The following is a 14,037-nucleotide window of genomic DNA, read 5'->3' as shown; positions in this document are numbered from 1 at the left end:
GGGAAGCAGGCCCAATAAATGCAGATGACATCGGGCATTGTTTATTCATGTTAATGTTCCTAAAATCATACCTCCCACTGACAAAACAACTGTGTGGAAGTACTGGGAAAAATCGTTGTTGTTTCATCAGTAAAATTGTGCATGTCAGCTGCTGTGCTTGAGTAATTTTACACTGAGTTTTGTACAGGGGAGCTAGCACTAAAGGTTTGGAAGTAGTGGATTTCAGAAAGACTTGTGCCTAATCCTGGACATGAACCACTTGTACCTCTAAGACAATCTAAATGAACTGTCACCACAGCACAGTTATTAGGTTTGTCCAAATGTGCATTTTTTTCCCTGCCAGTCTGCTAGACCAAGATGTTAAACTCTAGTAGCTGAAACACTGGTTTCACCCAAGAAACATTTGCACCAACCTACCTGAACAAGGCAGGACAAGATTTGGCCTGTGCAGTCTTTGTCTGGTTTGATAAATTAGACCATAACTGTGTTCTTGTCCTGCCCTAATTTTCCAGGGCTGGCCAAGAGACTCTGTAAGGGGATGTCCCACAAGGGACATTTATAGTCAATGTTTGGCATCTCCTCCCTAGAAAAAATTGCCCAACTATTGTCTCTTCCTGCAGTGAAGGTCCTACATCTGGTCCTGCTTCTGTTGCACTTTTTCTATGACCTTTAGCAAATTTCTTAATTTTGTTACATCTGAGACAAGTTCAGCTTCACTGTCTTAAACAAGCTGGGGCTCAGATGAAGTTTCATGAGTCTCTTTGGACAAAGTCTACCAACTGCTCTCTTGAGCAGACCTCTCTGAGATGGCAGCAAATCAAATCAGTGTGCTGAAAGTGCCATGGCCCTTGTGATCCACATGCAATCAAAAAGGCAGAGACCAAGAAGGGGTCTATACCTCATTTCTAGTCCGCAAGGTTCAGGAGGCTGGTACAGCCTCCTGTATAGCTCTGCCTCTCCTGTCCTTCCACATGCAAGTGATTCAGGAGAGTAAAAGGGCTGTATGAAACAACAAGTAAATAAAAGAAAAGGAGACATCTGGTGAATGTCCAAAGGCATTTGTCAGCACAACCCTTTTAGTGGCCAGTTCTGCCTCCACCTTCCTCCCCAGGACAAGCATCCTCATAAAAGAGGGATGCAAGCAGACTACAGATATCAGGCCTAAGATCACAGCATGGCTGCTCCACAAAGCATGAAAGTGAGAGAAAAAGGGGAAGGGAGGGTAAGAGCTAATACTCTTCAACTACCTGTCCTCTCGTGCTTTAGTAAAACTGGCACTGTGATCTTGCAAGACAATAAGGAAGACAGAGTGATCTGCCACCACCCACCCTGCACCCCTGCTATGGTAAAATTTAGATTGAGCTGTCAGTGACCAAACACAGCTGGTGAGAGAGACATAGCTCTCAGCCTGGATCTATTTTGGCTGTACTCGCCCCTCCTCTCTTCCCACCTTGCATTTCCCATATGCAATTTTGAATTATTAAAAATCAAATTTCCTTGGTGATAGGTTTGCATTAATCTTGGGATACATTTGTATTGGTATTACTCTTAGTTTCTTCTTTGCCTCAGAGATAAAGTGGTTTTGCACATGGATGGGGAATAATTTTTTAAGGCATGAGATTCAACCCAGATCCAACTGAATTAAACACAGGATTTTTATCAGGATGCATGTAATGGCTAGGTCACGAGTAAAAGATGGCATGGGAGTTGTGGGAAGTTGTCCAAAGCTGGCACGTGATAAAGTCCTTTCTCCAAGCAGCATAATACTCTGCAGTGTGTACCACTCAGGTGGATTACACAGGAAAAGAGAGGGGCTGGACAAAAGGCCAGCCTTCAAACAGGCAATTGTGGCACTCTTCTTTTGGAGCAGGAATGGCTGGTATGAACAGCCAGTTATTGTAGGTAATGTCCCAGCTTCCCTGTCTCCAATCAAGAGTGCTATACGGCCCAAAGGATTGGCTTTGGTGACCATAGGAGAGAAGTGCAGGCTTTCTGAATGACTGGGGCTTTCTGAGTACAGCATAGATTTGGAGGGTGTGGCTCGAAGTCAAGAGTGAAGGACCTTGTTTATTCAGCCCCCAATTTATCACCTCTTTTGAGCCCACACCAAAGCAGCCCCTTCCTGTTCTACCTATGCCTGTAGCCCTTTTCCTGGTACCCAATAAATACTCATCAATTACAGTACTTAGTGCTTTGTCACATGTTCTGCCTACTAACCCCAGACCAGAAAATATTTGACCCTGAGTGATGTTTTCTTTCTCCCCAACTATACTTTGTAGTATCAGACTTCCATCTATGTCCAACTCAAACTTCAGCTAAAGAATTTGTTGTTGCTAATGTATAACCAAGGAGTGTGAAGCTGTGTGTGAGAACAGCACACACTACCAGAGTGAGAAAAACAGCAAACACATTGTGCTGCTGCAGAGCATTGTTTGATGTACTTTTCGCAGGACTATGTTTGGAGACCTCAGGTTGAAGCTAGCTCTAAATGTAGCTGCCTGCCTGTACCAGGGCCAAAGCACATCATAGAAGAGCTGAAGACTCATCCCTTCTAGGTGTTTGGTTTTAACCTGCACTGCTCAAAAATGCCTAAAATCTGACTAATACCAAATCTGTCTCTTGCCCCATGCCACACTGTCTGGAGTCTGTCTGGGAAGAGACTTAATAGGAAGCTCCCTACATCTGTGGATCTGGCATCAAACCTTGCCTGTCCAAAGCTCAACTTACTAAGTCTGCTCTTGGCCACATCCCATTCCTCTCACGTGCAAAACTTCTGCTGTGTGATGAGCTGAGAGATATTGGGGCAAGGGAGAAGCAGCTTCCATGATGACTTCAATGGTGTGTTATGCACAAAAAAAGGCACTTCCTCCATTTAAGGATTGCAAAGGCATATGTGTAATCATTTAGTGGGAAGGATTCTTACAGTCCCATGGAAAGCATGCATGTGAATGCACTGCATTCCCTAGTGCTAGCTAACATCATCACCAAGGCTTGACAAACTGGCACCTGCTCACAGTGGGCAAAGGTGGTTCAATTAAAATTCCCTTGGATCAGCTGAGACACTCCAGTTTGTGGAGCTGGTGTGGTAGTTGCAGGGCCAGTGTAGGTGAATAGGTGAGTTGCAGCAGCACTGCTGCACACAGCAGAGAGAATACCCCAAGCAGGAGAGGCTGCATGAGCCAGGTCAGAGCTGCCTCTTACAGCCACAGCAACTATCTCAGATATACTATATACTTCCACCCACCATGGAACATTTCCTAATACCCTCTAACAAACCCAGCATGCTGCCAAAGGAGAACAGAGTTTGCCTGCAGCTAGAGTGCCCAAATCCAAAATACATGCCACAAGCCATCATGTGCGAAACCAGGCAGAGGCAGGAAAATTTTGCACAATGTATCCAGAACAACAAGATGGGACAGTTTTCACTCAGAGCAGTAAGTGAAATGATGGCAGGCCAAGGTGGCTGATGGTGAGTTTGGCCCTCACGCAAGTGTAATGCAGCATGAGGAACCAGCCAGGAGCACTGAGCCAAGATCTCAGAGGAAATGAGAATTAATTTTGTGGCTCAAGTGGTCCTAGGAGGCATCTCAGAAAGTACTCAGACGGGGAGCAGTCTCTGTGTCCCATCAACTATTCGTGAAGAGACATCTTGCTGTATACACATGACCACAGTGCGCTGTGGGAGTCCTGCTGCCTCTGCCAGATTTGCTCTGGTTACAGACTGTGCAGAGACTGGGTCTGGAATAGGACCCAAACTTTGATAATCTACTCAGGAAAGAAGGAGGTCAACCAGCCCCTCACCTCCATATACTGCCAATTTTGGAGCTCTTCTAACAGGTCAAGCCAAGAAGGGTCATAACCTGAGGTGTAAAAGGGCTCAGGCAGCAGCCCTGCTGATGACTGTGGTGACTGAACACAAGACAAGATTGTTTGGAAGAACTTATATGTGTCATGAAACCACATGTGGCACAGCAGAACAGCAGAATAATAGCACTGCTACTCTTGAGGCCTGGCTTCTGTCCCCAGCTTTGCCATGGCCTTCACAGGGCAAGTCATACCTCTTATCTGTGCCTCCACCTGGGAAAATGTTGCTGCCTTGAGTTAGAAGGAGGATAATGAGGACAGATCTTTTGGCCTGTGGGGTGAAGGCTCGCTGCAGGTTCAGCCTGAGAGCAGATGAGAACACCATCTTTGCTTCTCACACCACCAGCATGTGGTGTCAAAGATGACATCATGGCATGTGAACAAGCATTTACCCTCAGAAAGAGAAAATAGTAGAAGCATGTGTAATTGTCTGCCTTTGTGCCAACATATTTTCCTTATGTAAAGAGAGGCTCTGGCGGCTCTAAGGAGGCAGAGAGATGCCTGTGCTCCCCTGTGAAGGTGGAACTATCAGGCAAGGATGCCAGCGTACCCGCCTGGGTAAATTTGTGCATGCACTTCATGTTGTAATAGACTTTAGTATCTGATAACAGAGCCCTGCTGGAGTCTGGCATGAGGACAGAAGGAATCAAAGGTCATGCCATGAATTCCAGTTATGCTGATAGGCATCTATAGTCAGAGGAAGGAGCTCAAGAACAGGAACTGTAAACTGGTGGGGAGGGCTGAAAAACAGAAGCTGGTTCAGGGATAACAGGTTTGGGTCATTTTGGATCCCCAGCTGGACATCTGGTTGCACATGTTTTCCAGGGACATGGAACAGGGTTTTCCCTGATGGAGTGAACATGAACTCTGCCATTACTAGTTTAACAAACAGACTAAACACACAGCAATAAATGTGTTAAACAGCTTGCACATGTCTTTCCAGAGGCCTCTCCCTCACGGAGGAGATGATTCATGACATGGATGGGCTGATCAGCAGATAGGTAGGAGATGCAAATATGCAGTGTGTACCTTGCACCAGGGGAACTGTCTGCACTCAGAAACAGCTGAGAATGGACATGATACAGCACCAAGTTTCTCTGCTCACTGCCTGCTTTTGCCTCACGAGTCTGACACTACCACTGACCTTCTGCCTTACTCCTAGCAGATGCCTGGAGGGCACAGTGATGCACACTGGGGGCTGAGAGAGTTCACACAAGGAGAGAGACTGCAGCTCTGCACAGAGATGGTTCAGCAATTCCTGCACAGCACAGCTCTGTGCTGGGCTCTGGAGGCAGGAAGAGGAGTTTTAAGTTCCAGTGGTACCCAGAAGAAAAGGATAGGATGGGACATGATGGGACAGAAATGAAGGATGGGGACACAGAAGAAAAGCTCCTAGGAAGTGACTGACACTTCTAGCTGTATTGCAATAAATTACCTTACTTCTTTGTTCTTATTCTTCAATGAAATGATGCCACTGTTTTCACAGTTTCACATTATCCTACAGCCTCAGACTAGACGTGCTCACTCTGCCTTTACTTTTCAAATTGTGACTTCTGTTTGAGTTCACCTGCTGTTGCCTTTTGCCTCATCACAGGTACTGACAAAGGCTTTGATGACAATCTAAAGTAATTTTGAGACAGGAAAGATCTGGTAAACAGACAGGAGCTTGAAATAGAGGTGCAGCATAGGCAGGGACAATACAAACTGTTAGCATATGTTATCATCAGAGCATCTTTTTTCTTTGCTCCTCTGCTGTAAATGGAACACATCAGGCAACAACAGAAGCTACCCATAAGGAATTGCATGAGGGGTTGATTTTTAGCAGCTGAGTAGTCACAGATCCAGACCACTGAAAGCTGGTCCCAAACTCCTGGAAAACTGATGGGGAAAATCTGATGGAGTTCAGGGAGCTTTGACTTTAACTTCACAGAGAACAGCCTGAAATTGAAACATTGGGCGCATAAAACCACACCCATCCAGTAACTACAAGGAAACTGGACTGAAACTGTTAAATTTGAGCTTCAGTGAACAGATTAAATCACCCATTTACATTAGCAAGCAGGAGAGCTGAGTTTTAAATATTAAATAAAACCTTCTTTTCTATTGATCATTTTAATTATTTTCCATAAAGAAAGGTTGATAATCAGGCTGTAAGCAGAAAGACTCTGTTGACTTAAAACCACATACAGTCTATCTACTAAATTACTGTTACCAGCAGACAGTTTTATCTACACATATTTATTTACAGCTTTACATTCTTTTATTAGATCTTGATTATTACAATCTTCTATGCTGGGAAATGGTGAATTATGTATTTTTAATTTGTTATAGGATGACTTTATCTTTAGAACGGATTCATATCAGGCTGCAACTGGAATGAATTTGAATCCATTAAAAAAAATCTCTAAAAACATTTATATTAAACTCTATTGTTTATATAAACCACCCTAATTGAAAAACACAAAATAAAAATTAATATTAAACAAAGAAGTTGTATCAGTGTCTAGTGGGTTAAACAGGTTGTTCAAAGATACCATATACCCCAGCATTGTAGATCTGCTGCATCTTGTTTGCTCATCCTCACTTTTCCTCATAGGTCAGAGAAGAAAAACAAGCTTGCCTGTTTTTTTTCAAACTTCATTAAGTTTCTTAAGTTTGAACAAGCAAGTCACTGAATTTAAGTTATTGAATAAACTGAAATGGAATAACTAGTCATCTTCTACTCATGAAAGAGAAATTGGTCTCAAAAGTTGATTTATCATTTACCAAGTTTTTGTTCCAGGTGCTTAGGCAGTGTTTTGGTCCAACTTTCTGAAACATTTTGGCAGGAAACGTGTAACTCGATATTTTAAAATATAATCAAGACAAAGAGATACTTTTTATCAAATATAAGCATCCAAATACAGATGGCCATTGTTCCACATTTAAATAGCTCTATTTCAAAAGAGATTAAATATATTGAACTTTTAATTCTTAAATTTTTTAGAAGTCCACCATTGTTATCATAAGTCATCTACAATGGATGTTAAGAATGGATGCAGGATGGAACTTGCATTTCCTACACAGTGAACAGCCTACCTTAAGCTGCCACTAGGAGACTGTGGGTGGCTTCAGCACCACAAATCACTGCCCCAGAGACAAAGTTTCCGCCTGGGAATTACAAGTGTTCACCAGACAGAGCTGTCAGAGCAGTCATGTCCACTTGGGTTTTTTTATCCTCTTCCACCCAGCCTGTTTTTCTTGTTCCAATCACAAAGGAAGTCTTTCTATACTGGTTGTGAGACTGGAGGAAGACCCTAGTCAACATGAACAGAACAAAAAATGATGCTGATATGCCTGCTTGGATTGGAAAGGCACCTGAAACACCACCTTGAAGATCCTGCACTCCTGGCCTCTTTGCCCACCCTAGGAAAGTAGTCTAATCAAGTGGGAAAGGGGCAGCCCCGCTCTGTGGTACACTGTGAAAAAGACTGACACATGCTGTTCTAAAGGTTGTGATACTCTTCTGTTTTATTGCCAGTTGGCATTAATTTATTGGCTACTGTCTTCTTTCAGAATTGGTCTTAACCAAGCAGCATCTGTTTGTGATTTATACTTGGTACTTCCTGATAAAAGATTTTTCCACTCTAATGCAGCTTGAGCAAGACTTGTCTCTTCTTCTTCATGCCAACTTCATTGAAGAGTCTCATCTTCCTGCTTCTGCCTCTCTTTGTACTAAATGCCATGGGAGACACAAATGGACAATCTTTGAGCCGGTAGCCTGTCTGCTACTCTTCCATCACCAGCACTCAGTCTGTCATCTTGCCTGGTGGCAACAAACATGTCACCATTAAGAGGAATTGTTTTGGGGTCAGATGCTCCTAACCTGCAGCTTCACTGGCTTCAGGGAGATGAATCTGTGTTATGCCAGCTGAGGATCTGTTGCTTCAGGAAAACATGGCCTATCTGAAAGGCTGTACAGGGAAGGAAAACAGGCTTTCTTAAAAGGTTAGCTAACACTACTTTAACTAAAGTCCACCACAGCCTAATTTCTGGAGGCTTATGGCACGTAAATCTTGGATTAACTCAATATTCAGTAGAGCTTTGCAATCCACTCATAACATTTTCCAGTTCAGTATGAAGAATTGGGCCTCTCATGAGCCTCTTTTCAGCATTTCTCCAAAGCTCTGGATATCCTTCTCCAGTGAGGGATTTGGAGGGGATGCATTATGAGCAGGACACTAATCTGCTCCTCACTGTGGCGTGTGAGGAACGGAATCTCAGCATCATACGACATTTGATCTCTATTTCATCCCTAGGGTAACCTGGTGGAGACCAGTATGCAGCCCTTTCAGCCCAGACTCCAGTATTTAGCTGCTAGAGATGTTCTGGAGTCGAGTTTTCACAGATGATTTTAGGTGGGAGAATATATCCAGCTCCTAAATTAACCCGAGTAGAGAAGGCAGTTTGCTGTCACTGCTGGAACACTGCTGTCAGTCATTGCTGTTCAGAAATTTTATACACATCTCAAGAGCCATGACAGAGAGAAAAATCTGAAGCTCAGCCTGTTAAGGAATCATGGTGTTCACATTTTTAGTTTCCAGGTTCACTCTCCTTTTTTTCTTTTTTTTTGAACGCCTGAGAGGTCTTCTGTTTGCAATTCAGTGCAGGCTTCAATTAACCATGCCTCCAATAAGGACAGAAACAGAAAGGTACGTACAGAAGATTAAGATCAAATCCCCAAACATAAAAGGAAATATAAAGCAAAAAATTGAAAAGTGGAATGGCATGCTTCATCTCTATCATTGATAAAATATTTTGCAATCCTGAAAAACTTAATAGCTTCTTTGGCATAATCTTTATGACCTTAAAGGGGTGATAAGGAAGGTAATAAAAAACTGTTTCTGAAAGGTTATATATTTTCCTAGTCAACTCAGTTTTTCCTTCTCACCTCCAAGGCTAACATTCAAAAGGAAGTTTGACACATACTGGTTGTGTTGGAACTTGGAAGCTGTTTATTTAGCTTCTCCCAGGATACTAGCTATGGAACCTTGCAGAGCAGAGCAAGAAAGGGAGCCCTGTGAAGTGGCAACAGCATCAGAAAATTGAAGGGTCTTTAAATCAAACTGCTCAAATTTATTAAAACAATATAGGTCAGTGGAGTTGTCCAGAGGGTTACATAAGGCAGAAAGTAGCACTCCATAGGAGATGAGAAGGGAGCCTGTTAAAAGGCAAAGCCACTCCAGTTTGTTTACGGCTGGAGGTAACTGCCTTGTCGTGTGTCTGTTCTCCATAGCTGACAGAGTAAATCACACTCTTTATCTCCACAGCAGATGAGAATTTGGACTGGGTTGTTGTTTTGTGAGATGCAAATTAAAGCAAATGGGGTTGTTATTTATTATTATGGCTAGCATTATTATTTTGCTCCAGCCATCTCTGAATTTCGGACTCATTAAGGAATTTCACCACAATGGTTTCTTGAAGGGAATGTTAGGCATGGTAATAGCAGTAAGGATAAAATCTTGATCCACCTGAAAAGAAAGGTGGCTTCGCAGTTGCGTACAGAAAAGGGAAATGATCAAATATCCTTTGAGTCCTCATTTTCACTCTGGGCCAGAGGTCAGCATGAAGTTGCATATGACATCTGGGAACATGGAAGTAGCTGTGGCCTGCTAACACATCTGTCTCAGTACCAACCTCCTTCTGTTCTGCCTGCTCCTCCTGTACCAGAAATCCAGCTTCATACCTTAAACACTGTCCTCTATGTCTCAGTTCCCTGGTCCTTGGTGTAGACAGGCATCTCTTGCAAAGGTGTTAGGTCCCTGTAGCTCTCACATCTCAGTAAGGGTATTTTCCGTTTCAGATACCCAAATCTCAAGTATTTTCAGAAGTATCCTTCAGAAGTGGAAGCCTGCTGTCCCTTTTCATGCCTCCAGTTTGGCTCCTGTGATACATTGCTCCTTTCCACAGCTTCAGCTCAAAGACAGGGCAGAGCCACTTCTACTGAGAACTCTTCCCAAAATCAGGCAGCACCCAGGTCCCACTGAAGCTCATGCAATCAGAGAACACCTGATACCACAGAAAACATAAGTACTATTTTTCATGTTTTCAGGTCTGTAAGAACAAAGAACTCTGCTAGGTTTTAGACTGTCTGATCCAATGACATCTACTGAGTGGGCCACAACCTAGGAAGTTTCTCAGCAGCTTCAGGAACAGGTTCCTGGGAGGAAACATGAAACACATGCCTTTGAGCCGTTTGCTGGGAGCTGGTCAGAGGAACAAAAGAGCTTTATCTTCCATGGGAAAATGCTGAATCATCAAAATCCACATTTTTCATAGGGGCACATCAGTTTTCATGACATTTTCACAAAGAAGTTTCTCTAATGCAGGATAGAAGGCAGAAGGTTATTTTTATTTTCACAGAGGGCAGAGAGTTGAAAGGGACAGACAGGGATAAAAGGCTACAATCATATTCAATCCACTGAACAAACAATGTGAGAGTCAGTTCAAGTTTTACTCTGCCTGATCCAGATGCAGGGCTGGATCTGGTCTGAGCAAACATCTGCATGCTAGAGAATAGCTGGAGGGGACAAGGGTGTAAATGTCTCTCCTTGCATAATTTTTGCAAAATACATTTAAAAAAGCTTGGGTCTGTCCTATGTCAGAAAAGCAGTTCTGACACTCTGTGAACATCTGTACCTGAGGATTCGGCCCTCCCAGCTAGATGCATGGTTTACATTCTCCTACACCTCATCTGCATCCTTCCAACTCACCAAGCTGCAGCAGCATCTGTGCCACACATCAGGGTCACATCCCTACAGGACAAAAGGGTATAAGATGTGAGTCCTCTCCTACGCTCAGAGCACTGCTTCCTTTCTTTCCCATGCAGAAACTTTTCTCCTTATCAGCCAACCTCTGCCATGCCAACATGGCATAGGTTTTTGGCAAGAGCACTGGCTTCCTTCATGCTACACCTATTTACCTCAACAGAGGGTCTGGGCCCCTGGAGCACAGCAAAGATGCTCCCACCACAGCACTCAGTCCTTTCTTGAATAAGCTCACAAGAGCACTGCACACTTCTCTCCTGATCTGTCAGAAATGCATCAACCTCCTGTCCTGCACCTGGACAGGAATGCTGCTCTTTAGGGTCACTTTCTTCTCCCACTAGGTCCTATCTGTCTTCTAGGATCTTGCTGCTGGGTGAAATGCATTTTCTTTTGGCACACAGATGCCTTTGTTTGGTTGGCTCTGCTCTTTTTAGGGGAACACCCTCAGCCCACGCAGCTCTCACCCTAAGCTCTTAGTTTTTGGTGCCCTTGAAAGTGTGGTATTTTATGATTAATTTACACCAAATCTCAATTCAAAAGGGACCTGATATGATATTTTTTAGTGGGCAAGGCTTTGAAAAAGCAGAAATCCTTCTCAGGTACGGCAGATCTGTTGTCCTAACAGGTAGCCATTTCCATTACTAGTACAGATATTCACTCCTCCTCACGTGTGGCTGAGAACCTTAATTCCTGAGAAGGGAAGAGCACAGCATGACTTGTATGGTTCATAGTGTTACAGGCCTTTCAAACTGCATTTTCTAGTCCTTCAGCTTCTCGCTGTCTCCAAGAGGCCAAAATTTAAAGCAGGTCTGTGCTCTAGTGAGTAACTGATGTAATTACGCTCACTTGTTACAAGGAGCTTTCACAAGAGGGGGAGGCGATGGCCCCACGCCAGGAGGTGTGTCCCCGATGACAAGCCGCGGAGCCAATCACAGCCCTGAAAGATCATCACATTCATACCAAAAAGAAAAGAAACCGCCCCAGGGTATTTATATTGAGGAAGGAGGAAAAAAAAAAAAAAAAAAGAGCTGGCAAGAAAGAGAACAAGAGACTGAGAACCTGTAACTTTGTTAACTAACTCTGCAGCTGAATTGAAAAAGGCCAGGCTGCTCCCCCTGCAAATCTTGCTTCCTATCCCCTCCCCTCTCTCAAGCATCTCTGGAAATCCGTCTGTATACTGGAGTGAAAAGTTCAGCTGCTTGGAGTGGTCCTCCTCTCCCCTTGGCAGGCAGCCTAGTGAGCTGCTGCCTGTGGGGCTGCCCGCCCTGGCCTGAGCCGAGCCTGGCCTGGGGAGGGCGAGTCTCGGCAGGCAGGTGAGCAGCGATCCCTTGATGCCAGCAGGGCAGGGAGCAGGGCCGGCGAGGAGCCCCCAGGATTAATAATTACCTTCACGACACCCAGCACGCTGGCATGAGCTCTCAGCTGCATATACCTCTGTTAAATAGCAAGGGAAAGAGAAGGCAGGTTTAGCTTTAACCAAGGGGTAAACTAAATTTGTAAGGGGTCAGCACTTACAAATGCTGAACCACCAAAAACTAGGCAGCCACAGGTTATTTATTCCACTTGCACAAGAGGACTGTAAGGTCCAAAGGATGAGAGGGCCCATGGCAGTCTACAAACCCCATTTTCTGCCCCTGGCCTGTTGGATGAAGCAGGGTAAAAAAATCCTTACCCTCTCTGAGTGGCGTTTGTTCCTGCCTACCCTCTCTGCTGCGTTTCTCTGTTCTGACTGCCCGTTCCCGGGTACAGACTGTCTCTGACCGCCTTGTGCGGAGCCTCGCACAATGGGGCTGTAATATAACCTCAGCGCGAACGAGCTGCCATTAATAATAATAATAAAAACGCCCATCACACCCTACAGCAGCTGTGGATAGGACCGAACAGCAGCCGCAGCCCCACTCCCACATGGGAAACCGGTGTCCCCCGGGAGCGGGAGCCTCCTCTCCGCGGCCGCTCTTGCTGCCGGGGGCAGGCGCTGTGCTCTGCCGGCGTGGGGAACACAAAGGCTTTTCCGCGCCCGGGAAGCTCCGCAGCGGGCTGGGCGGCCGGGCCGAGCCGGGCCGGGCCGGGCCGGGCCGAGGTGCGGGGCTGCCCTGCCACCTGCCGGCTGCAGGGGCTCCGTGCGGGCCGCGGGCACGGCCCCTACCCCGGCGTGGAGCCGGGCCGAGCCGGGCCGGGGCTCAGCGCTGCCCCTCGGCAAGGGCACCGCGCCGCGGCCGCCAGGGACCGCCGCGCCCTCCGCGGCCTGGGTTGGAGCCGGGGGCCCCGACGCTCTTTGTAACCCTGCCCGCGTCCGTCCAGCCTGCGGAGCCGCACAGCTGCCGAGGGCAGAGGCGCTGGGGCAAGCGGTGGCCTGGAATTGAAGGGACGTGGCCCGCCCCAGGCTGCAGGGGCAGAGGTGGGGAGAAGGCTGGTGGTGCCGCACAGTCAGTCCCGGCTCTTTGTTCCCTCTCCTCCCAACCTCCCGCACAATCGTCTGAGTGTTTCAGGCACGCACAGCCCTGGCTACTCAGCCCCTCCCCTTGCAAAAAACAGGAGACCAAGGAAACTCCTCTCCCATCGGCGTCGTGTGAGAAATGGGGAGGAGAGCTTTCCCGTGCCGTACTGGGTAGTCAGTGGTAGTTCTCTGTGGGGTTGGAGTACCTTTCTGGCTCCGAACCAGGCAGCAGGCCTGCACTGCCAGCTGACCAGTCTCTGGTGGCCACACAGTGTGGCCACCTTGAGCTGGGCAACAGGGCTTCTGCTGAAACACCAAAAGTCTCAGGGGTGGGGAGGGGGGAGAGCAGAATGGGCGCATCCAGGTGAGGGCTTTCAGTCAAGCAGGAGGCCTCGGGGCTAATTGCAGTGCCTTGTCTTTTGGCACGGGTGGTGACCTCAGTAGAAATATGTGGGCTCAGTTTAGAGATGCCCATCTTACAGCAGTTCAATAGAGAGCCTGCATTGTGGGGCAGCCATGCCAGATGTCAGGCTTGCTATCACAGCCATTTTGACAAAGGTGGTTCTCTGAACACCACCTCTCTGCCCTGCACTACAGTCCACCCCTTCTCTCCCTTCCCACAAGACTTTCAAGCTGCCCCACTTTAGCATCACTCCCTCCTTCTCCTCACAGTAAGACTTGTAGCTCACTCCACTTCTCAGTAAAGACCACCTATTGCCATGGTAACATTTCCTCTTACAAAGTTGCAAGCAGACACAAAGATATGTTTCTCCTCTGCTTTAAAACCCTCTATCCCTTCATCCCAGTTAATAGGCCAGAACTTTGCATGCAGGAAGGGCATGGAGGGCTCTTGCATTTAATTTTCGTTGAGGAGGGAGAAGTTATTCCAACCCCTTTGCTCCACAAGTACTGAAGCCTTGCATCACTGCA

General features: G+C 46.1%; 1 long non-coding RNA gene across 1 annotated transcript; it reads right to left on the bottom strand.

The window, feature by feature from the left end:
• Window positions 1–9,072: 9,072 nt before the first annotated feature.
• On the bottom strand, window positions 9,073–12,479 carry LOC148184625 (uncharacterized). Its single transcript, XR_015772269.1, has 4 exons — window positions 12,343–12,479; window positions 12,057–12,104; window positions 10,617–10,658; window positions 9,073–10,223 (listed from the first exon to the last, which is right to left on the bottom strand). It is a non-coding gene; the product is annotated as an uncharacterized LOC148184625 (long non-coding RNA).
• Between the last annotated feature and the right edge of the window lie 1,558 nt (window positions 12,480–14,037).

This window comes from Pseudopodoces humilis, chromosome 3 (assembly GCF_049639895.1).
Source record: "Pseudopodoces humilis isolate 2021_Gansu_Grassland_sample_001 chromosome 3, ASM4963989v1, whole genome shotgun sequence".
Lineage (NCBI taxonomy): Eukaryota > Metazoa > Chordata > Aves > Passeriformes > Paridae > Pseudopodoces > Pseudopodoces humilis.
The sequence above is the reverse complement of the archived record's forward strand: the minus strand, read 5'-3'. Positions and strand labels throughout refer to the sequence as shown.